At 35.9% G+C, this 26,480-nt stretch overlaps 1 protein-coding gene across 1 annotated transcript in view; it reads left to right on the top strand.

The window, feature by feature from the left end:
• Positions 1–19,099: 19,099 nt before the first annotated feature.
• The window catches only part of fam107b (family with sequence similarity 107 member B), a 28,074-nt gene continuing 20,693 nt past the window's right edge, over positions 19,100–26,480 (top strand). Inside the window, exon 1 of the mRNA XM_066723981.1 lies at positions 19,100–19,296. The gene's annotated coding sequence lies outside the window, so the exon portion shown is untranslated. The remainder of the gene's footprint in view (positions 19,297–26,480) is intronic.

A 26,480-nucleotide genomic window follows, 5' to 3' on the forward strand; every position in this document is an offset into this window, starting at 1 on the left:
TCGGATACCAGGCAGGACAGGGCAATCAAAGGTAAGCCAAAGACGTGGTCGTGGTCACAGGCTAGTGTCGGGCGATCAGGCAAACAGAGTAACAAAGAAAGTCCAAGGTTGTGGTCAGAAGGTTAAACAAGAGGTGGAGGATTCAAAGATATATCAAGGCACAGGGAGACTGCTTGGAATTGTAGGTGAACTGATAAAACTTCACAAAGACAGAGTGTGAGTGAGGGCTTTATATGTGGAGCAGAGGGAAGCAAGAATCCAAGTTGGGAGGTACAGGGTGAATGGGAGCATAGGGTGATTGAACAAGTGCACAAGGAGTCCAGGAATGTTGATTGATTGATTGATCGAAGGGAGCTGGGAGAAGTGACTGGTAAGGAAGGGCAATGGCAACATCTAGTGGGGATATGCGGAGGTGCATTTCAACAGGGATTGTGACATATTCAATAATGTTTAAAAATATGTATTGACAATTAATTGTACCTCAGTCCCGTGACCTAGGATCTCTACTACTACTTGCTAAAATCTTCAACAAAGGGATTTCTGGACTATAGGACAAAGTGACCAGAAAAACTAGATGAGAGCCCCCCAAAATGTACAAATGGTAAATGAGCAAATGGAAATTCTTGTCGTACAACCTTTGACTGGGATTACCAGCGTTTGTGTTTGGGAGTTTTCTTTTCTGTTATCAGTAAGTTAGTGGTTAAAGACAGCAATGAGTACGAAACCTACTCGAAAACCAAAACCAAACTCCACTCCATTCTGTTTCCTGGCAATGGTGACCTGAACTTTATGAATATAAACAATCAATGTTCATGCAATATAATATATAAAAACTGGACTTAATTAGATACTTGTACAAATGTACCTTATATGATAATTTATCTTAATACAAATTCAAGCCAAAGCCTGAGAAGTTTCCCTGTGTTTGTCTAGATAAGACAGCCTGCAGCAAACTAAGATGCATATGACACACATCATGTTTCATGTACTGTAACAGGAAAACCACAGTTTGATGTTTAACAGTCAGCCTGCTTGTCCTTTTACTGAGTACATTGAATGAAATTAAATGAAAATGATACACAGTGTTCTGGACAGAATTTAGCTATAGTGATGTACTAAAGTAATACAATTCGCATAGATATCTTATTTGTTGATTTCAACAGGTCAGATATGATGCAATGTGTTTCTCCAAAAAGGTTTTCCTATCTGATAACTTAAGTATTCATACTTTTTGACAGCATTAGAGGTGAATTTAACAAGAAAAGTTAATTGTACTCCTAGCAAAATATGGTATTGCAAAGTTGTTGTCAGGCTTGATAAATATATCTTACTAGGGTGCTACTTTGCTTATTTCATGCACGATTAAATCTTGTTAAATATGTTAATCTATAGCACTGTGCTTTTCTTTACTTTTGCCAAAAATATATTATACCCAAAGGTCAATTAAAATAATGTTCTGTAGAGTTTATTCATTACACTGATATATTTGAGAACAGACAGGTATGTTTTGTATATCTCACTGTCGTCACTACTTAATTCATCTGACATGCCACATATGTAAAAAACACTTTCACTTTTACACTCAACTGACATAAAGGAAGTGAACTGAAGCTACAGCTTTGAGAGGCTCAATCATATTGTCTTCATTTAAAGAATATTTTTTCTTTAAAATATTAACTGACAGGGGTAAGTGAAATAATAACAAATGTAAAATTATTTTCCGAATTTCTAAATTAGTCATAGTGAGCATTTGATGAGTAAAAATATATAATCTTCCCCCTAAAAATGTCAAGGACAAGCATTTTCCATATTGACAAATAACAGACTGTTTTAAATGTTCAAACTAGTTAGTATAAGAAGCCCTTATTTGTACTGTAAATGGTGCATTTCAGAATTGGTTGGTAGCTTTATGACAATCTAATAAGGGCTTTCTTTCTTCCTTGTTTATTTTTAAAAACTCACTGGTATTTGAAGAGGCATCTGTTGCACACATCAATGGAAATCTACTGAAAACGGTTTTCAAATTTTTCAGATTTTATTATGCAAATACAAGGACAACACGTAATTCGGTATATCATTCAATATTCATGTTTAATTGAAATATTTGTAAAAAAAAAATAAGGTACAGATTATTATAGATTAAACTGACAATACCATTTAGCAGCATGACGTAAACCATTACAACCACACATTCAAGGCGCACAGTGTGTGAGATGGTTACAGTAACCTTTGAGTGTAAAAGCCCATCATGATAGACAAATTGGTTTTATGTTGCTATTTTCTGCTGCAACTGAAATCAAAATGTCTGTGACAATGTTTCAACATACACCACACTGGTCATGTGACACAGTCATTCCTAGTTGTTGTGGAGTTTCAAGGACGAGAGTGTAACAGGGCTAATTATGAAGGTGACATTATTACCCACAGTTTGCAAGTGTGTATAGATACCCCAGCGCTGGGGACTGGGTTTTTGGTGTAGCTCTTTTGGGTGCACAGAGCTTGTGATTGTTAAAAGAATGTGAGATCTCAAAGATATCAAAGCTGCATCAAATTAAAAGAAGAGAAAAAATCCCATGGTAGACATAAGACTGTTTAAATATAAGACAAACTTCAACAGGTACCTCCCAGGAAACACATTTAATTCTGTCAATGTTTGTGTGAGGTTCCAGTTTGGGCATGTGTTGCTTTTGACAAATAAATGTGAGAAAAATATTGTAGAAATGTATTACACTGACCACAAGATTTTGTTAATGTTTCACAGTAACCATATATTTTGTTTATTTTTTCCATTGACTTTAAATGGACTTCTCATTATATGTATTTCAATATTTGTGAATGTTTTGTCTGAGGAAGGCATTATGTGAATGTAAATTGATAAGGTTATTGTACAATGTTTTGACAACATCCCCTGGAGTCTGCTATAACATTATTTGATCAGCTGGGTTGACATGAAATAGAATGCATGCCAATATAAAGTATTTGCAGTGACTACTTTAGATGTTTTTATTTAACTACATTGATTATGTGCATAATGGGTTTATTCATTTCTGGGTATTAATATGCAACAGTATGGGTGTGGTACATTTTTAAATGTTGTTTAAGCAGCTGTAAGTTTGTAAAAGCAGACGTGGAGATGCTTGGTACTGATCTTACAAAAAAGGTGTGATGCCTTTAAGTGACATTCACACTTGCAGCCCTTGGTGCCAAGTTCCCACAGTTCTAGGTTACAGCAGGGAAAGAACAGTTAAGTCCATAAATATTTGGACAGTGACACAGTTGTCTTCATTTTGGCTCTGTATGCCACCACAATTTATTTGAAAGGAAACAATCATCTTTCATCTTTAATTTGAGGGTAGTTACATCTAAATTGGGTGAACGGTGTAGGAATTACACCCATTTTTATATGAGCCCCCCAATTTTAGGGGCTCAAAAGTAATTGGACAAACTAACATAATCATGAATCATGAATAATCTGGAACCCATAGACATCAGCAGATGCTGGGTTTCTTCCCTGGTGATGCTCTGCCAGGCCTGCACTGCAGCTGTCTTTAGTTCCTGCTTGTTCTTGGGCGTTTTGCCTTCAGTTTTGCCTTAGAAATCAAAACAAACCAATCAGGATGACAATTGTGTCACTGTCCAAATATGTATGGACCTAACTGTATAAGAACAGCTGCTTTCACTGATTGCTGAGACCATAACACTTGACAAGGTGGACTTCTACAGTATCAATATATCCACCGTACTGGATGTTCTTGAACTGACAGCAGGCATGGGGGCAGGGAATAAGAAATGAAAAAGCTGGCTGATACAATAGTGTTTGCCCTGTCTTAGTCAGATCTAGCAGATCAAGGTTGTTTTGTGAGATTCAATTCTAGAGAGGAAAATATTGGTCAGATAGAGACCTGGATTTAAAGAGAGACTTTTGTGGTGAGTTTCAATGGTGGCTAAATAGTAATTATTTTTCAGTACTTATACCAGCCATAGCCTTTGCAATCCTCTGTGCTCTGTTCAGGAAAAATAATACAAGCCAAATAAAAAGTTGAGGGGGAATGTGTTAGGAAAGAGAATGGGGTGCCAAATGTAAAACAATGTTCAATGTATTTTATTCACACATTTATTTTATTCAGAACTTAAATCATGTTTGTTTCCAGATTGAATAAATAATTAAGCGCCTTTTTCCATATTTATAAATACTTTAAAACATACAAAACATTTAAATTTAAAATAAGATTTAAAACATACAATTAAACCTCTATTTTTAATTAAACAATTAAATAAATATTATTAAATATATTTTGAAAAATACGTATTTGCTGGTTTGATAAAATATGTAACTTAAATCTTAAATCTGGGAGTGAGACACTAAAGATGGGACTTAGCTTTTGCATAAATATTTAGCTAAATCCAAATCTTAAATCTGGGGTTGGGAAAATACATATTTAGCATATATTTATATGCAAATGAATACTTAAAATGTACTGTAAACAGCACAACCAAACATAATGGATCATATATAATGTATTAAAGATACATGAACCTTCAGTAAAAGCACTAGTTCACACTGAATTGGCAGAGCAGCGCAGAAACCACTTTGACAGAAGTTAAAACTCAGACCCTGGTTAACAGTGAGTAGCTGTAATTCATGTTGACAAGCCACAGCCAGCGCTCAGTGATTCATGGCAAGACTTCCATTAAACTCAAAATTCACTTCTGTAATGTTTATGGAATGTGAAGATGTTCTTTCGATCAAAGGCAAAGATAAAGACGCATACTGGCAGAATTTAACTGTGTAAGCAATGAAAAAAAGATATAATTGATACAAAAAAACTACACATTTGTCAAATCAACAGAGCTTTCAGTCAGTTTTGTCTGGTGCTTCTTCACACTGATCTACAGAACTTGTCACTATTTACCCCTCCCCCCATTTGTGATATCCTCAAGGACTTTATTTTTAATTAACACATTTCAGTATAAATGATTCTTGCAGTGTGCATTAATTAAGAAGATATTTTATTGTATTAAAAACAATTCAAATTATTTTAAATGAATTAAGTATTCTGCTCTGGTGACAAACCAACCAAACAAAAACACTATTTATCTAAATACTAAATATACACTTTCAATCCGGACAGTTACCCCTTGAATGTTGGTATTTCCCCACAACGCATACTAGCTGGTGACATGCTGCAAAAGAAGAAACAAAGATTTGTCATGAAAACACAAAATATTAGTTCCAATTTGAAAATATTACACATTTAGCTTTAGTCTAGTCTCCAAGTGAAAATGCAAACAGCTTCTGATATGTGTAAATGTAATTAAATGAAAATGACTGACTGCTGTTTCCTAACTTTCCCCACCCTGCCTCACGGTGCTCCTCGATCAGGAATCCCCAATGCAGGAGGACCTGGCAGAAGGATCTGATTTCGCAGAGGCCAAAGATGGGAAACTGTCAGGTAAAGGCTGTAACCGCAGCTTCAACTTCTTTGTACTTCTCTTCTCCCTCTGTGGTATGAGAGTGGCGATCCTGGCTTTTAAAAGGCAAGGCCCGATTCTGAGTGGAAAAATCATGTATAAAAAATGCTCTTAAGTCTTAAAACATGCTTGGCTGAGTTTCCACTGTGGGAATCCTGTCCATGTGCTAGTGAATGGGCAGTCTGCCCATATTTTAGCATAAGGACCAGTATGTTTTTACACTACACTGTGAGAAACACAAAGAAACACATTTGTAATCAATGTTGATACAATTTTGACCAAATATAAAATATTTTAGAGGTTTTACAAAATGTATTAGTATGTATTTATTCATTTTTTTGTATAGACCATCCACAGTCTGTCCTGCATATTTTAAACTGCTGGCAAGTTTCAGACATGTGACGTCTCTATTATTTGTATATAGTGATCTTGTTACCCTTGTTAAATTGTGCATATGTGGTATATTGTAAAACTTGTCTTGGACAAAAGCATCTGCTAAATGACTTAATAATAAACAAGACAAAACAGTATTTCATAATAGTTTATATACACTATGTCTTATAGTGTGTGTTATATATGATACTTGTCACCTGTCAAAGAAATATAGGAACAGCTATTTCCAAATGTTAAATTAATAGATTGTTTTAGTTTCACAAAAATGTTAAACTGTTTTAGTTTCACGAAAATGTTAAACTATACAATGACCAAACAATTGATTCTAGGTGTTAGAATTGAAATATTAAATATATGCATATAGCCAAGGCTTGCAAGCACAGCTGTCAGATGAAATAATTTAACCTTTTCCCAAGAGGTATGGTGAGATAAGAAATGTGTGGCCAAACAGATGATTAAAGCGAAGGGATATTACATGGGGTGGGTTACATGTTTTGCTTAAAAAAAAATCTCATCACACAATTCCATGAAGTGAATGTGTGTTGAGAAACAGAATTTACTGATGTGCCCACCATGTCTCACCAGAACAAACAAAGTGTCCCATGTGACACATCATCATCTGTTTCAGCTATCATTCCCATTGTCTCAGGTCATTTGTGGACATGAGAAGTGAATATGCATACTGAATTAGTATGCAGAGACACTGCACTCTGAGGAAAAAGGAATATTACCCCCATGCTGCTATGGCCCAGTGTGCCATTTTAAAATGTCATCATGCCCCAGTCCCTGCACCTGTGCAATAGGGAGTGAGCTGCTAAAGACAGGAAGGCATATAAACTCCCTGAAGGACTGACAATTAATTATACTGGAGGGACACTCTTGATGACCTGGATTGTAATAAACACGACTGAAGCTAATGGATGATAAATTATGGTCTTAAAAGACAAACTTCTTTACCTACAGGCACCATAATTGGCATCTATAATGTAACAAAGTGGAAAACAAATAATTACATTTATAGAAGCCCGGCACTGCTTTTGTTTCTCGTTTTAAAATATGAATGTAATATAGGGGAGTGGCAAAGATGGGCACCAACAACAAAAAAATGTAGAATTTTGCAAATTGCAAATAAACAATGTACTCATGGTGGTAGAACTAAACCACCAAAGGAATTTCACCTTCTGAAAGAGATGCACATTCATTTTCATGAAAAGGTCAAAGCTATTTTATCAAAGTGAGCTTTCTAGTCTGTTTCTTGCACACTGTTTTGCTCGAAACCGACACGAAAGTGAAGCATCTGGGCCTCTTCTGCACAAAGGGAGGTCTAGTTTTCTAACCGAAAGCTTTTGATAAGAGATGTGTCAGAAATGCTTAGCAACGTAAACTGCCTTCAGATAACTGTGGCTGTTACGGAAACTTGTGAAGGAAACTCAGCAATTATCGTGATCATCAGCACATTGACAGTGCATAATGTCCCAGTGTCACTATGTACACCCGTCCAAAGGATCTGAACAAGGAACCAAAGAAAACAATACTAAACTGTTTTTTAGAATCCAAAGCGGTCATTGTTAAGTATTAATTGTATAATGTGCATCATTCATGCAATTGTAGTGTTATTTCATAGTTCAGTGTTTTCCTTTTGTCTGAAAGAGCTCCTTTAAGAGAGAGTTCACAACCTCTGTGTGTTACACTGACCTTCATTTCATGTTTTTCTTCCTTTCAACAATGTACTTTTTGTTGGAAGGTCCTTCGTATATTCCTTCCTGTGCTAAAAAGACAGACAGAATGCTTCTATTCGCAGGATATTTATAGGGTTCACTTCACTGTTGTTCCTTTCATAAATGAGTCAACAGAAATCCTACTTGTGCATGGCCACCAAAAAACAATAATCCAAACAACAATCATTGCACGCTTTCTATTGTGATCGGAGAGAGTGAAAGCAAGCAGACATTTAACAGTATCTCTTGAGAATGAGTGTGAGCTCGAATCAATCTAAACAATAGTACCTCTCCGTGCAGCCATCACAACAACGGCAGATTGTATGGAATTAAGGTGACTAGATATGTTAAAAAACCTAAACTTTCATAACTATGACAGATAAACTTTGTACTTCTGAAGAACAAGAGCTTCTGGTTTTCTTAATAGAAGGGGTTACCTTGTTACCTTTTTGTAATTTATACAGTTAAGTGTAATGAGTCGATTTCATTACACACAGCCATCAGTTTCCAGAAACATAGGATACGGTATATGTGTCAAGAACAAGGAGGCATTATAATATATTCTGCTGTGATCATCACAATGGGATTGATTTTAAAATTGAAGCCACTCCTGATCTGTTAAATTACTAGCCTTGGTTTAAAGATACTTTCTGCTTTTTCTCTTAAATACTTACATGGACCTGGATGACAGTTTAATTATATAAACAGAGAGCCAATCCTTCTAAGTTGTTACTGTAAATCCATACTGTATGTTGTCAATATAGACAGTTTATGCTAACAATGCAGGCCTGAGTTTAAGCATGATCTGTTGTTCATTCCTGCTGCATATATCATTTTAAAAAGGAGCAACCCTTAAGTAATTTTCTGCGAAATTACCGTTTCTTCCGTCCGAGTGTATTACCGTAGCCTGGCTGAATTGACCAACTGTAGACCCCACACAAAACCGAGTTGATTTAGGCGGGCTTTGGAACCACAAGGGAACTTCACACGCAATGTGAATGACATTTATCTTTCAACCCCCCCCCCCTTTACTCCTGCAGAGGACAGCCGAGCCCAGATTTATGCATGACAGAATGCAAAGAAAGCAATAAAAGAATGACTTTGTGCCTCCTTAAGTGATTTGTATCCCAGGGCTAAATATGACAGAGACTTGGGAGACTGAGGTCATTCCAAAGGACAGCCCTACTTGAGTCACTTTGCTCTTATTGAATTAGCTTGTTGAGAGACATAGCCAAACTCATTGTTTTAGCAACCAAAATGTTATCATTTTGAAACATATTTTTAAAATATATATATATATTTTTTTCTAAACAAACTACCAAAGAATGTATGTAAACAGCATTAATGCTGACTGCATTTGTTCATATTTTACGTTTTAGCTAGAGCGAGTTTAATGATGTAGTTACAAATCGGTAGCTTCATATTTCCACGATTGAAACATTAGATTTTAATTCAGTATTAATAGATTACATTACGTTTATTGCTTGGATGTATCTGGTTACTACAGCAATATGATGATCTCATAATTTTTTTGGCCATAAGAATAATGAGATCGTTTATAACTTATCCCCACATGGTCTTGTAATGCTCTGATATTCATGTAATTTTTTCTTTCACACTCAACAGTAAAGTATGTTTTTTATTAGTGTTTTTTTAACCAGGGTTTGAATCAGAAGAGGAATGTGATTCAAATGAAGTCACATGGTTTACAAAATACAAGACAAATTCATTACTAAGTAATTTCATTCCATGCAAAGGAACAACTCAGGCTTTAATTGAAACCAGCATCTTCCACCCATGGAAACAAAAGTATAACTCCAGCTTGGGTCACCAGAGACAATGGTGTAGTGATGTCATCGTTGGAAGGGTCACAGCAAATTCTGTCATCGACTTTTAGTATAGCTGGCAGCCTTAAAGGAAAAGAGGATCTGGATTGCATAAACCGGGAAAGTGAACAATCATCTGAGCTCTGCGGGGACAGGGCTGAGCTACACCGGGTCAACATTTGCCTGCCTGAGTCTTGAATTTCTGTCATGTAGATAGGGATGAAATATTGCAGATAAATGAGAGATAGTAATTCAAGGTGCTGAACCACACTAATCTGGCAAAACGGGCACACACGTCTGAATCTTTCATCTGAATCTTAAATGTATCTATTTATTTAGGTGCTCTAAATTATTTGACAGACAAGCTTTTTTCAGTAGAAAAGTTAATAATAAGAAGAAGAAGAAGGAAGAGGAAGAGGAAAAGGAAGAAACATTTGGCAGAGGCCTGTATCCAAGACCTCTACATACATCAATGAGCTTTTTACTGTAAAAGAGGGTTAGAAAAATAATGTACAGTGGCTGAAAGATATATTCTGAATATTGTGCATAATAAAGTGTATTTGAAACCATGGAAATAATTGAATTTGCCTGTATTCTGCCCCATACGGTTCATTTATGTACTTTATGTGCTTTCTCATTAAACTATACTATACTATACTTACTAGTTTTTTAGCACTATTTTAATTTCTCCCATGTCTACCCCGCCCCCTCAATAGCTGTAAATCTAAAACAAGTAACCTGCAATCATTTCAGGTGTTTGCAGCAAAGTGCTGTGAATTGATCAGTACAATAATCCATTTCTGGACTTCTCTTACAGATGGGATACATTTCCAGATTTTATCTTCTATACTGAATTTAAACTGCCTCTAAAAGTTAAATTGTGAATGGTAAAGTATTTGTAATTGTGTGTCCAAGGTAATACATTAAGATGAGATTTCTAGAAGCTTTTAGGGTAATTGATTGGAAGATACATAGAAGAAATTCTGATGCAATATTTTCAGCAGTGTAATTATAAAAGTGTGGGTAGGAGAAATTAATTGGCATTTCCCATGCATGAATAAACATTTTAAGATAACAGAATGAAATACTTACCTCTGTAGCAAGGATATTAAACGTAATATAATTATTATGAAGGATATTCAACTGTATTACGGATATTAAACCTTTTATCATTATCCTCATTAGATATGGAAAGTAAGACATGCAAAATGTAGTTTTCCAGACCCGGGAGACCCATCTTCTCACAGGAAGACAGCACCATTGTGAGATATCTGGACGAGTGCCACTTCCTGCCTGCCAGTTTAGAGGCCTGCAGGGGATGGAGAGCTTTTACTGCCGCTGATTCCTCATTTGTTTGTGGGAATATTTATCTTGTAATGATGTTAATAGCGTATGGCCAGTAACGAGAGGAATAGACATATATTATTGCTGTAACTCAATCATAATGGATAAAGATACAAGAAACAAAAAGCAAGGAAGGTAAAATGGCATTAGAAAAGTGATCAGTGAATCACAGCACTGACTGTGATTGACTAATAACATTAGCACTTGAAGTGAGATTTCTTTTATTTTTTTGTTTCAAGTGTATGGTCTGATTTCTGACTTCAAAGGCATTTGAAGCTGCCTTGAGTTTTGTTATTTAACTGAGGTTTGTGCAGTATCTTGGAAGTGCTTGAGATTACACCTAAATACAAAGCCTTTCTGACTATTTCTCACATCCTTAAAATTGCCACAAGACCTGGCTGGACATTGTTGACACGTAATGCAGGAATGTAATAATTATTTACAATCAGCTCCAGGAACGTATTCTCAAGGAAATCTTACTGGAAGAATAATGAAATATAAGTTGCACATTAACACTGTACAAACTCTTCAAGCACATCAGCTGTACATGGTTTATAATGTAACTAAGAATAGCTGAAATACCTAAACAAAGTTAGCTTTTCAAGGCCACGAGTAAGACTCTCTAGCATATCTGTGCTTGCTAAACTAGCAAACATTGAAAGGTGCCAGCAAAGGCATATCATCAACCTCTTCTGTTTCAAGTGTATTCCAGGGAGAAATAATCTTATAATAACAGCCAGCCATTTAGAAAATGTACACAAGAAGGGTGTAGTAGACATAACCTTGTTATTATTCCTAATCACGAATCCCATACCATAGACTCTTGCTGTTGTACATTCCTGGACAGAAGATAAATACAGGTCATATGTTCTTGCCTTTTTGTGTCTGGTAAACCACTCCAGTTAAACAACTGCTATGACAAACAATCTAAATATAATATAATTTTTCTACCAACACAACCTTGCATACAAATATAATAATCAATGTCAAATGGACATTCCTGTAGTTCAGCATGTTTTAAAGTTCTTTGGTAATGATTCCTGGGAAGAAAGAGACCAATAGGATAGACAAGTGAGTTCACACACGAATCCGTGTCTGTCTGCTACCTGCTTCTGTTTGATATCACTGACCAGTAACTCCCCTTCAGTTTGACAGCAGAAGGGCTCAGCTGTCTTACATGCTGACTTGCAATGGGTTTGTAAATCTGCTTGCACCTGTTTCCTCTACAGCAGGAGATGAGGGACTCACTGACGAACTTTGGTCCCCAGTGGGAGTGTACATGGTTCTTTGTCACCGGTTAGGATTCATCATTCCTCCTCACACAAAGCCATACAGCTCAGAGCAGTCATTTCCCCCCAAATATGAGTCAGTCTTGTGGACATAATGGGGCACAATGTTCTGATCTCCTAGACAATCAGACGAAAATTTTATGGCATCTGCTAGGGCTCATCAGAAAGCAGTTTGGCCGGCAGTCTGTTCACCTTTTTGACAGAAATGTATGTGCTTCTTCTTCCTCATTAGTTATTTTACAAAAGGCATGGCAAGCACAATCTGATAAAAAGAAAATAAATGTTTTTGTTCTAAACCAGACCAGTTCCTCCACTAGAAATGTAATACTGTTTTTAAGAAGTTGGAATATGTTACCGATATGCATTAACCCAATTTCTGTAATTGTGCCCTGGACGTATTATAACATTGACAGTATGCTAATGCATATTATACCTAACAACTAAAATCTTTAGAAATGTAGCTTTGAGAGCATAGGATATAGATTCATGTCAGCAATGCATTAATACTATTCTTTGAAAAAGGTTTGCACAAGTATAATTCCAGGCAGTACAGAAACACAATCATAAACACAGAACTGCTTTGAATATAATAATAATAATAATATACTCTTTGTAATCACAGTCCATGTTTGTCTACATAATTTGATATAGCTCATGCAAATCCTCAGTAAATGTTTTGGGAATACCATAACAGACCTCGGCGAGTACCTTCATTTTCCACCAAAATAAAGGGGAACCCCCTTTGTGCATAACAATTGAAGTAGCACAATGTCAGTGGATGTGCATTAGTATTCATTCTCCTCAGCAGGGTTGGGGTTTTGCAGTCTGCAGTGCGTACTCTGTCACAGCTACAGACCTTGTGCCGTCCAAAACAGTTGTCAAGCAGGGGCCTCTGCCTGAACAGGGCTCTAATTGAAGTCAGGTCTTGACTGCACTGTTGGAAATGTTTTGCTAGGCTTGGGTCAATGTGAATGGGACTATCAATTTGAGAGTTTTTGTAACAGCAACTGTGCCTTATTTATACTAGAGATAAAAACACATACTCATTTTCAAGTTATTAAACATATTTTTGCTATAATATTTTCAAAATTGGAAAAATAAAATGCATATTACAATATTATTCTATTTTGGTTTGGCAAAAGAAGTGCATGCTACAGTGGCTTTGATTCAAAATCCATTATTCAATTGTGCTACCTTCATTGGGAAATAAAATAGGTAGAATACAGTTATAGAAAAACAAACACAAATATGTTATGTTTGGAGGGGTGGCATTTAATTCTTGGATCAAAAGGCAAACAGATCCATATAGCCAGAGAAAATGTTTATTGCATATAAAATGTAAATGTTCCTTTATGGTACATTGTTCTTTGGCAGTATGACAAACTAAATTAAATCAAAAAATACATTAGAGGCATCTATTTGTATGGAAAATTATGATAATGGCTACCAGGGTTTCAAGTTCAGTATTTTAACTAGGATCCAAAAGGACTGCTTTAACAGTATGCTGTTCCCTGGTCCCAGGTTTGGGAAAGGCATACTGTCTCTCCCATCTGTCCTGAGCCCTAGGGGATGCTGGGTACGTGTCCAAAGAATTGTTTATGTATGAATAGGACCAGAGTTGTTACTGTTTAAATCTTGATTTTTTTGGTAGTGACCCAGAAATGAAACATAATTATACAATTATAATCTCTGTGTTCTTTGTGACTCTACCCATTAAGCAATTACTGTATAATAATGAAAGATTTTGCCTCCTTAATATGGAAGTGAAATTCAGACATGAAATGCTCAGTAAAATGTTAACATACACAAATTATTTATTACATGTTGAACTCCCATACCTCCAAGTATTTTTGCCACTTTAATTTGGGTGCGTGTGGAAACAAGTGTTTTCTGACAATTAATTCTGGATATAAAAATAAAATGACTTGCCAGTGTTGTTGTAGTGTCATTTCTGATGGAAAAAATTATACATATATATTAAAATGGAAATATGTGCGTGCAAGTGAGTACAGCTTTTGAAATGAGTCACTTGGAATGTTGTATATATGAATATTGTTTTAACACCAAAGGTCATCAATAGAATATTGTATAAACAGTTACCTATTTAAAGTGTCTCCTTGAGAAAAAATAAATGGTTATGTTGACATCAACCCGTTCAGAGTTTCAACATTTCAAGACAGTTGCGATTGTTTAACCCCTCAGGAAGTATGGCAACACACTGCAGGTTCAAAATTCAGATAAGTTAAAAGTAAGACATCAGGAGATCAGGAACACAGGCATCAAATATTTCTACTCAAATACATCTTCTGTCTCCTATGTTTTTCAGTGAGTTGAAGCACTGGTAACAGCTATATATTGTAATATTATTAAGCAGGAGAAATATTCGTCAGCCATTAAAACTGAATATTCATCTTGGCTGGTTCCTTTGATTCAGTTACCAAGGAAAATCTAATATATATATATGTTGAAAACAACAGTTCTAAAGAAGTGGCTCGTGGGCAGTTTAATGTCCATGGGGTTATGATGCTTCTCAGAAATTTGGAAACAGCAACAACAAAAGAAATACTAAAATGGAAAGTTTTACACTAGGACATCACAATTTCCATCAAGCTAGAAAGCATATATTTAACATCAGGATCCCATCTGGAAATAAACAACATGGGCATGGACCAAAAAAAAAAAAAAAAAAAAAAAAAAAAGACACATGTAATCCATTAACATTTTGGCGCTTTTTAGTCATTTTTATGATGGCTTTTAAGAAGAGATCTAATGTTATGCATTTTTAATTCAGTTTGTTTTTCACTTCTCTTAGCCGAAGTAATTTAACATTTTGCAGCTTCCTCTGAGTGTTTGTCTTGGAAGATATAACACTTACAGTCTTGCACTTGGGGATAGGGGACTAAAAGCTTCTTGCACGTCAGTTAAAATACAAACATCTTCTTTTAACTCCTTGGGATAAAAGGTTATTTCTTCACTTCAAGCTTTCATAAAACTTTGCAAGCCATGGTTTTATTCTGTTTTGTGTTTTAAAATACATGAACACAAATTCCAGTTGATATCTGTAACTGTTATACCTGATCTCATAGCTTGTATCTCTAGGACCAGTTCAGATTACTCATCCATACTATTCAGAATTGTAGTTTACTGCAAAATACTGATTGATAGGTTTTGATATCATTTACATATTTTACAATACTAAAATCCATAAACAAGAGATATCCAGTAAAATCTGGTAAAATATATCACCTCAGCATACAAATTAACATAGCTTAAAACATTTTAAAATAAAACAATCAACCAACATGGTATACTCATTTTAAGTGTTACATACACTACTGGTCATAAGTTTCAGAACACTCCCCTTTTTCCAGTTTTTATTTAACTTTTAAAGCTGTTCAAGTCCAGCGAATAACCTGAAATGGTACAAAGATAAGCGGTAAACTGCCAGAGGTTGAAAAAAATGTTTGTTACCAAAAACTGAACAATAATGTACATTTCAGAGTTATAAACTGTTACTACACCCCCTTAAGCATTATTTGGCAGTGTTACATGCAGCTCCTGTGCATAGAAGTTACACTGTATTCCTACAATGTGCCCATCACTTGAAAGCTTATTCTCTTGGCTACCAGCGTGTTTCATTCTCAAACACATCCGATTTACAGTTTCCGTGTCGCCCCGTCATTCAGAGCCTGGAGGGTCTCATTCAGACGGTCACAGATCACTCCGTTTCGATAGGATTTGTTTGTAAATAGGATTGTTTAGTTCAGAACAACCTACTGATGAATCCAGTATATATGATTTGATGTTCTATCAAACACAGAGAAGTTCAGATCCAATTATGTAACATCGTTGTGTAGTAGTACACTGTAAAAAGTTTAACATCTAGACATTTTGAGCTCTCTACGGGTGTGTGTTGCTTCTACCAAAATGTGGATGATCTTGTTTTGATCAGCAGACTGTCTGGTTCCAGAATATGTCATAATTGTCAACATTTTCTGAGATTTTGTATTCCTACTCAGACCAAGTATCCCCCAACCCCACCATTTCAGAATGGGGAGGGGGGTATAAAAACCAAATTTTTCACATCAGATAATGCTTCACATTGTTAGAAAACTGAGAGTCTCAGCTTTCATGGGATACCAAACACTTCGCAAACAACACAACAGTGAAGAGTACACATGGGATTAAACAGAAGCACATGGATTTGGTGCCCTTGTAAGAGTACCTGAGGGGTTTGTAAGCTTAAGGGGTTAAATTTTGTTAAACATAATGATTCCATTATTTATTTTGTATCTCCAATTGTTTATTTGTTCTATACTTTAATTTTAGAGTACATTGAGACATTAAACTGCATAAATTCCAATAAAACTGGAAAAATTGAGGTGTTCTAAAACTTTTGACCGGTAGTGTACATTTAGTCAGCTGCAGGTAGTTAACACTGCAACAAAATTATGAGATATTTTTAATTATTATTAAGATTGATCCTGAAATTATATCGCACATTATATCAGTGCAACTTATGGAAGCTTATTTATGGAAGCTTATTAGCGTCACAGAGAAAAAAAAAAACGTAATATGAGACAATATTGCATAATTTTGCAATAATTATTCAGCTAATATGAGTTAAGTATGTTTCCTGATTCAGATCAGTGGAACCTTCACCAGTCGGGAAGGTTTAATTTTTCAGAACTGACTTTTTACTGCGACTATACTGTTTTTACTATGTGTGCTGATCTTTATGTTTTGGGGGTTTCCAGATTGCATGAATGCAATTAATTGTTTTCTTTTAAAACAATTGTGAAACTCTCTCAGCAAATCAACAGGTTAAGGCATAAATACATTAATATTTTCGACCAACTAAGAAAATAGTTTGTTCAATTAAGCAATTACATTTTCAGATTGAAAAACTATGATCAACGTGTCTCCACAGGACCAGAGTGAGAATCACTGGTTTAAAATAAGTACCAACTAACCCTTAACATTTACATTTTCCTAAATGGTAATGGGGGGAAAATATATTCTAATCTCAGAACTGCATTATTGCTTGTTTTTCTTCACATATTTAACACATGTTTCAGAACTGTAGACCTATATGATTTACCAGCATGAAAAATGTTATCAAATAGTTGAGTTTGTACTGTTAAGAAAAAACATCAGATCAACAATATTATGTTAGTATTTTGGTTAGTTGATACAGAACAATCAAGTCTAGTCTGTATTCAGTAGAATCTACATTTCTTGATATCCTTCAAACAGCAACTCAAGTCCAGTATTTGTTGCAAGTAAATAAATGAACCGTTTTTTAACAGTATGGAAATCAAAAGTAAACTTTGATAAAGAAGGACAGATCTTATGATGTTCAATACAGATGAATAAACGATTACAAATGCACAGTATCTGTAAATACTAATAAATCTGTGTTTTTTAGACCTGACTTTCCAAAAGTAACTGACTCACTATAACATGAAACTACATGAAAATTTTGTCAAAAAAATAAACGGCAACATTTTCCTAAAACAAGACCCACTAACCGACAATTTAGAAACATTCAACATTTGGAGAGATGCAATTCAAAGGTTTGCAAGGCTGCAGTATTTACTTGTGTGACATCCCTCTGTGGAAACCTAAATCCCCCTCCTGTTCTCTCATTTGAACCCACTTCTTTCTCCTCCCCTCTATGAGTCTCTGACCCCCTCCTGAACATACTTATCTCGTATTAACACAATAATCAGTGTGAAATTACGCAATATTATCTCATATTACGCAATAAGTATTGCAAAATTAAGCAATATTATCTCACATTAATGCAATCATTTTTTTAATCTGTGGCGCTAATAAGATTCCAAAGCAACTGTTGCTCATGTGATCTTACTTTCTCTTCAAACATCAATTAAAGACAGAAGTTGGTTAGCTTTTCAGTTGTTCAATTTAAAGTTTTAAAAATGATAAACAAATACATATTTTTTGTACCATCTACATGTATCCTAAATGCAGTATATCAAACCACTGTATTTCTTTAATGACTTAAAGAACATTTGAAGGGCGTGTCTACAAGGCCACAAAAGTTATTTTCTTTATCTTATCTCCTCATATTTCCAGGAGGTCTTGGAAACTGATATAGCCTAGAAACAGAAACTTAGCAGGCATTTTGAGGGTGGCAATGTCAGGGCAGTCTTCACTTTTTTTTTAAACGGTGCTGCAATCTATTTAAAATGATGCCACAGGGTCTTTGAAAAGCCAGGCTAGCACAATAATGGGGTACTGCTGGTGTCACAAGACCAATGACAAAACTAGCCGCAGAGCCGGGATTTACCATGGACTCTTTAAGTACTCAGCAGACACAACACTGCCTCATAACAATCTGATTGCGCTAGAATAGACAACTGGAAGTTCATGCATCCAAACATGAGGCAAAATTCTCTTGTATCTGAAATTCACACATCAGGAAGTAAGGCAGGACTTTGCCATGATGCAAAACCTCCCTCTAATCTGTGACATTTATCTATACCAGCAAACGAGGGCCTTAATCTGAGCAGGTTCCTTTCAAAACACACTTATGGACTTTTTCAGCGCCATCCTTTCCTGATAAACATTACAATACGCATACTGAACCGATCTGTGACAGATGGCATGAACATGTCTTCATAATTTATTCTAGATAACAGCTAGTGAGCAACAAAGTGTATATTGATTAATAGTAGGGGTGTATGTCAAATATGATCACGCGCCACTTTTGAAAGTTGCACTAAAAAGAAGAGATGGTTTTACTGCAGCAGACCTATAGAAAAATACATTACCATCCAAAGAAAGAAAGTCAAGAACATAACATATAACCTAAAAAGTGACCTGATATGCTTGAAGCTGCATAGGATCTCTCCCTTGCAGTTGTGTGTGTCAGCTGTGTAGTACATCAGCCCTGTACTCTACTACCCCCCAGGGACCCCCACCAGGGCAGGACTGCATTTCTTTGTGGTAATAATGAATAAAAATCAGAGGAGAGAGGAGGAGCTTCCTGTGTGACTCAGGCATGAGGTCATGGGGGGCCATCCCTCTGAAGCCAGACTCATTTACATTTACTGGGCTCATCTGCTGTGAGCGGCTCCCAAGGAAGAAAAGCCCGTAGTGGGAGACACACCTCAGTCCAGACGCAGGCGGAGGATGTGTGAATGGTGTCCTAGCCTGAGCCGCTGCTAGCCTCCACCTCGCCCAGGGAAAGTGTCCGGAGAAAAGCGGGCCGCCGCCGGAGTTCACAAGGTACGGATCCCCGCTCGGGTACACCGCACCGCGACGACACACAGCGCCTTTTTTGTGCTTGGTAAAGTGCGGCAAACCTCCCTTGTCTCAAGAAATCACTTACTTGTTCACCGTCGCAAGGGATTGACTGACTCTTGTGAACAGAAAGGGGCAAAAATAAACTTTTTTTCCAGTGCACTTAAAAGCATATGGCAGCCTCATGTAGCGGGGATGCTGCTGAGGGGATTGTGGCTGCACGGTTTAAACACGCAAGCTGCCCCCCGTCTCTGACAATGGGGTCGTTTAATTGGTCAGCGGATTGGTTTATATTGAAAAAGCCAATAGGTTACACTACCAGACAGCCGAATATAATTAAGAGGAGTTTAGGACTATTTTCTACTTGTTTTGAGTGTGGATGAATACGGTGCATTGCTTAGATTGCCTATTTAATATCATACCTTTTTTCATATTTATCATATTCTTTAATTACACTAGAGGTTTATATTCGTTTTCTTCTTCCTCGGAGGTTTATATTGTGATTGTGCAGTATATTAGATACACAGAAATGCGCATAAATGTGGGCACATGGGACTTAGGCTGCTGTCACAAAAAAAAAAAAGGCTAGGTCGAGTTGGTGTTGCGCAGATGTCTGCAGTCCTGCGCGGCTCCGCCAATGGGAGCGGAGGGATTTTGCAGATCTGCGCAGAGCTGCGTTAGTAGAACACGATCCTAGTGTCAAGCCCGAGATGTGCCACTCCCCCTGTCATTGCAGGTAACCGTGTGTGTGTCAGGGTTTAATAATGTACATGCTGTTCAACTTGTTTGCATTTTAATCATATCTGGCCAGTCATCTTGCTTTGTAAGTGGTCGAAACTATGTTACTGATTATTTTGGTTGAATGACAGCCTACGAGCTAAAAAAAAAAGTACTTAAAAACAATGCAAACAAATGAAAGGGAGCTCACAATGAACTGAGGTAGTCTGAGAAGAAGTTTCTATCAATTGTGCAACCCTTCCTCCATGCAGCTACTTGTCTGAGGATGTTGTAGATGCAATTTAGGCCTTAATCTGCGGTGTAAAGTAACCCTGATTTAAAGGCACAACATCTTGAATGTGGGAAATCGGAGGTGTTGTAGGGTTGGCTGGTTTTTTTTTTTTGGTCCAGGAAGCAGTAGACCAGCCATGGAAGTGACACATGTGTTAGCAATTTAGTGTGTATTTTGTTCAACCTTTTACATCTGCTTTTTGATCTTTGAACTAATACAGTGGAATTATTCCCTTTCCTTGGCATTTAAGTGCTTCACCCAGGCCAGCTCCTGAAAAGGAACAACAATTACGGAGGATGAGTTTATTCGGTCTGCAGAGGAGATGAGACGATATTATAAGTTTGTTCCTCAAGCAATTTTATTTTCTAATTTCTAAACATAACCTAGAATTAAAAGAAAATCTTTGTTCCTGTACAGACGGGTTGGAACTCAGTTATCTTTCCAAGACACATCCGTCTGCTTTTCTCTTTTGACTGGAGAGCGTGCTTTTATTTCCAAATTTCAAGATAGGGGTTGAGACTTAGATGTCAGTGATTTTCAACTAAATCTAAAAAGTTTACCCTTCCTTAATGTGCAGTAAAAGCAAAGATGGCACATTGTGCAACTACGGAAAGGAGAGCTGTTTTCACTTGTCTTATCTAGTATGCTCAAAATTGACGTGGTTCTTTTCTAGAGAAAATGTATTGTATAATAAAATATTTTTAAATGATTAAATAAGAAATATGCTTAAAATTATCTTTCATTTCACTCTCCTCACAATCTTGAATATCGTTTACAGGTCCTAACTTATTTTAGCAGTGGATTAATGGAGTTTGTTTTATTTTCCCAAAACCAGTTTTTGTAGAGGATGCATGCTGAATAAAAAAAATGTAATGTAGAGCTTTAAAATAGTTGCAAAGCATGCATATGCAAAAACAGATTTAATTTAGCAAAACCTGTGACATTTTAAAAAGAGAGCCTTTTCTTGACAGTCGACTTGAGGAAGTTGAATGTTATATTTTACATCTACAGGCTACTGTGCATAGTAGCGTTATAAATGATTTCCAAAGTGCAGCTCAGGATAAATGTAGGCTATTGCCAGGGATGTCCTTGACAAATGATTAAGGGTACTGTTGAACTTCATCAAATCATAATAATTCATTAGGCATAAATATTCCGTATTGAAGTTGTAAATGTTATGGTTTATAATTCATAGCAGAACGGGGTGAGCACTTAAAAATTTCAAACTTTTTTGATTTTTAAAATAAAAAATGTATTTGTAATGCATAGAACCAAAATATTAAAAGCTGACAATCTTATTCACTCAATCATATATTAGTACTTTGTGTATTCTGCAAACATTTCCCCTTTCTTCAATGGAATCACTTAGACAAGGGAGTCCTTAGCAATCAAGCCTCACTTGCATGTGTGGGTTGTGCTGTCATGGAGAGCCACTTCGAACAGTAGTATAAGACTTTTTAATGTACTGTGCTCCTTCAGTCACACTTCAACTCTTGCTTTTCAGTCTCTAAATGAAGAAAGCAGACCTACTTCAAGCTTGTCGTGAACATTTATTTTGTGTGGGCGTTTTAGTTTCTTAGTCTTGTTTATTATCCTAAGTACAGGCGTATAATAGTTTAGCCTGTATTTATTAATATCCTGTGAGTTCAGGTATCATTCAAATAACAGGTCATTCATATTGGATTTTGGTTGAAGCTTTGCAGACCATTTTTGTACATAGTTTACCTCATCTTGCAGATATGCCGGGTAGGATTTTGGCAGTGACTTTTTCCTTCAATAATTCTTATTGTGGCACTTCCAGGAATCATAGTTTTCTGAGCTTTATATTTTCGTGTCCATTAAAAAATGAATTTGCGTTTTGGCTTTAAGCTCTGCTGATTTCTCACTATTTATATGATAAATGATTCAGTTTTTAGTGGTGTCAGTCAATGATTACCTAGCCATTATATAAACATTGTTTGTAGAAGTACGCCTTTATACAAATAGTTTTGTGCAAGCATGACCAGTTTTTAAGCCTGGGTGACGTTGATTGTGACTGGATTTATGGAGACACATTATATTATTATGTGTATTATTATTTACATTTAAGATTAGAATATAATTTAAACCTTTATTGCACTGCATATAGGCTACTTTTATTATTTTGTGCAGGAGAGCAGACACTTTAGTCTGTCTGGCTGTTGCTTCTTTCATAAACCGAAGCCTATATTGTGTAAGGTATTTTGGATGTTAAAGGTGAGTTGTGTCTTAGGAATGTTGATTTTCTCTTATAAGATAGTTTAAATTAGTTATTTAAATATGCTTCAAAAATCCACCCACCTACTGAAAAACACAAGAGCAGAGCAAACTCCTAGAGGGCGTGGGGCAGGAAATGTGAACTTATGACTTTTGGTAACCCCAGTAGAAAAATAACAGTAATTTAAACATTAACAATAAAAGGTTTAATGTGCTTTAATCTTGGAATAAATGTCCACATTGTTTGTGGAGGAGGTAATGACAGCTCAAGGACAGAGTGTTTTCTTGTGGCCTTCCAGTTAAGGCTGAACTCTTGCAGACCTCGGTGGAAACACACACCTTGTGTTGAGAGCCTACATTAAAACAAGACATTATTTAAATTGACAGAGTTTACTATTCCCAGTATAAAATTGTGAAGGCATTGGAAAGCCTGTCCTTTTTAATTGTTAAAAGAGCCCAGATTGGCCAGAGGTGGAATTCATTAGACATTTCCTTTGTGCGATAGGGGAATGTGAATGGCCACATTACTCAGCATATTGATTTGATCCACTAAGCAAACGTGCTGATCCAGCACAATGTTAGTTCAGTCTGCATGTCTCTTTCCATGTCAGTCTTAGTTTGTTCCCTGTACTGACTAAACCGAACAAGTTCAGTTACGCACTGGGAACATTTTTCCTGTAATCCATCTGGAGAAGGAACATATTGTTTCTGTAGTGCAAAACTATCTTTATTGTCAATAGAAGCCAGTACCATTAAACAAATAGAATGAACTTCTGTTAATAATGTGTCTCGTGCCCCTGGCTTTCATTTAATTTATTCATTTCTAGTTGCCTGTATTCCTGCATTTTTAAAATACTGAAGGCAGTTTTATCCACATATTCTCCATAATGAAGTAATTTTTATTCACTGTAATTATCCATTGTAAAAGGTGGGACAATAGCATAACAATTGAAATCAGAAAGTGTCCTGACAAATACTGTCCTTTGTTGTGATTTGAATACTGAAACATTCAAAAGTGGCTAAAGTAAACAGACGTATCTAATATCGCTTGACCGAAATGTTTATTTGAGCAATTCTCTCTACAATAGTTTATAGCTAATGGGAGTACATTTTACAGATAACATTGTAATTTGACTTCCTCGAAAATCATGCTTTCATGTAATTTTTAAACGCAACATGAGATGTGTTCATCAGCTTCTGAAAACCCTAATATCACCTGCAGTGTAGATATAATAAAAAATGTAAATTTAAATCAAATAATAAGCATTTATTAATTTACATATTGTAGCTGAACAGCAATGTTTAACTTGTTTAAAGAGCAGGTAGAAGGTTTCAAATAACAATACAAAATGTGTAGATATAATAAAGCACAATATATATTCATGAATTAAGGATCCTAAAATAATATTTACTTTACCAACATTAAACCTAAAAATGAATGGTTTCGAAAATATGATTTGTTGAAAAGTTTGGTTTGTTTGGAGCATTTTGTAAAGATTTGTGTAACTCTCAAGAAAAGGTCTAGAATAAAACTGTTGTGTAGGGGTGTTTTCTACGACACGTGTCTTTGTTAGAAAATTATTGGCATTCACATATTGGGTTTTGGCAGTTTCTGCTATTACCTCATGTGCCATAAGATGTAGAGTTTCCTTGATATGTTAAACCCATAAGTAATTCAAAGTAATGTAGTATATAATTTGTGTGACTCAATTACCAAAGAGTTTTATTCATATATATATATATATATATATAATATATATATATATATATATATATATTATTTAGTTTAGATCCTATCCCCCAAAACATTGCTCCAACTCAGCCGTTCTCTTCTCTGTGAACTCCAAGCCTGTCTCTCAAGTCATTTTCAGAGCAGTGTATCAATTTAAAAACATTGCTCAAATGCAGTTGTTGTAGTATGTGTTCCCAAAAGCATTTAACCAGACCTAAGTTGAACCTAGTTAAGATGGGCTGCTCTTACAAATGGCAAGAAGTCAATTATTCATATGTCGCAAGAATATATATTAAGATGGTGTTATTTATATTTAGTCTGACCTACACTTTGTGACCCAAAAAATCACTTCAGTCCCGTACCGTGGGAAGGAAACTTAAAAGGTGAAAGTTGAGCAGCTGCTGAGAAAAATAAATGTACTGCACAATACACTGTTTTGCATTAGCACTACATTGTAATTTCCCCCCCAAAACAGTGTTGTTTAATGAACATCATGATTATACACTGTTTAACTTTGTTGTAGAAAATAAACAGATACATAAATAGTATTGGCTGCTTTTGAACGGAGGCTTTTGGGACTTACAGACTTGGAAACGTCAGGAGTCTTTTTGTAGTCTAATTATTTTCACCCGACGTGTGTTAACCACTACCCCCCTCCTTTATTTTCCCATTTCTCCTTCTGTCAGTGAAATGTGTTGTGACAGCAGGGCGAGCACATGTACAGGGAGCATGTGGAGTATCCCAAAAAGCACGGGAAAGCCACATCGGCACTAAAACGGGCTATTATAGTACAAGAATATTTCAAACTTGATATGAGAGAGGCTTATATTTATAACATTTAATTGATTTTTCTTTATTTGTTCTTTCACCTGATCCAGAAATCCATATAAAACACATTACCTGTGAGTTACCCTAGCAATGGTAAATGCACTGTGGCTCCTTTCTGTACTTAAAGTGGGTTAGGAAGACTGAACTTAATGTGATAGAATCTTGGCTCAGCATCAAGGATTCAATTACTATGATCTCTACTGAGAAACCCGATCCTTCAAAAGTAATGTCTGTCTGGTGAAAAAACAAATCCTTTGATTTTAAAGTGTAAGCATACTGTTTAAAGAATTATCTGTAATGGTCACAGACCAATACACAATTCTCATTATCTCTTTGCGCTGCTTTGGCAGTGGAGGGAAACAGAGGTCATGTTATTTGTACGCTTGCAATGGCAAATTCTTTTCAGTTCACTTGTACTTGTACATATTTATACCGTTTGTCCTTTTTTTATACGGTCTACTGTTTTAAAAGTATTATGTTTATTATTTTATGTCTCGTCTACTTCATTAAACATCTTTTTAAGTTTGCTTAACTCTCTTCAGACAGCCATGCTTTTGGGTCAGCTGGTTCTCTTCAGGATTAAGTAAATATAGACAAGAAATATTAGCCCTAATCGTATTTGTTTGGCAAAAGAAAATGTTATTTTCCGTTGCTTACATTCAGACTGAAAAATTACTCGGGTTTATATCTTAACCGTTATTCGACATTTTATAAGCACACCAGTAATGTATCTGCATATGGTTAAGAAATAACAAGTCAAATCTAAACACTGTTGGGTCTGGAGAAGGTTTGCTGCTGAAGGGACAATATGGTGTAAACAAGGGCCTGATTCCCCAGGCTGGGAGACACCTGGACATCTGTGTAGCTGGGTTGGGTTTTATCAGTCTGTTCTCTTGCGGTCAAGATGATGATGAAATACTGGCTTCTAGCTCTGTAATGACAGTTGTATTTAATTGCACTTCAGGAAATAGCCTTTGTAATCCTTAGTTTGCTGGGGCCCTGCTGAAAGCTGTAATTGTAGGTTTAATGTTACTGTGAGAGCTAACACTCTGTATAATACTTAATTAAGTAGGTACCAGATTGTATAAAAGCCAAACTCCTTACTTATTACAGAGGGGGGGAAAAACAATTCTACTCAACACTTAATTGTAAAGCTCTTGGCTGCCTATGGGGCCCATGTTCCTGCAGTACCATTCCATATCAATAGAAATGTTATTAAGATCCTTAAGATGAAGTTGAAAAATGATGTTCGACAGGTTTAAACTTCAGTGTTGGCAGTATTTGAATCTGACACACTTTAGGGTGATAATTTAGAGTTTAACGACTTGTTTCTTGTTATTTACCGTACACAATGAAATAAGAATC

Source organism: Amia ocellicauda, chromosome 15 (assembly GCF_036373705.1).
Source record: "Amia ocellicauda isolate fAmiCal2 chromosome 15, fAmiCal2.hap1, whole genome shotgun sequence".
NCBI classification, from domain to species: Eukaryota; Metazoa; Chordata; class Actinopteri; order Amiiformes; family Amiidae; genus Amia; species Amia ocellicauda.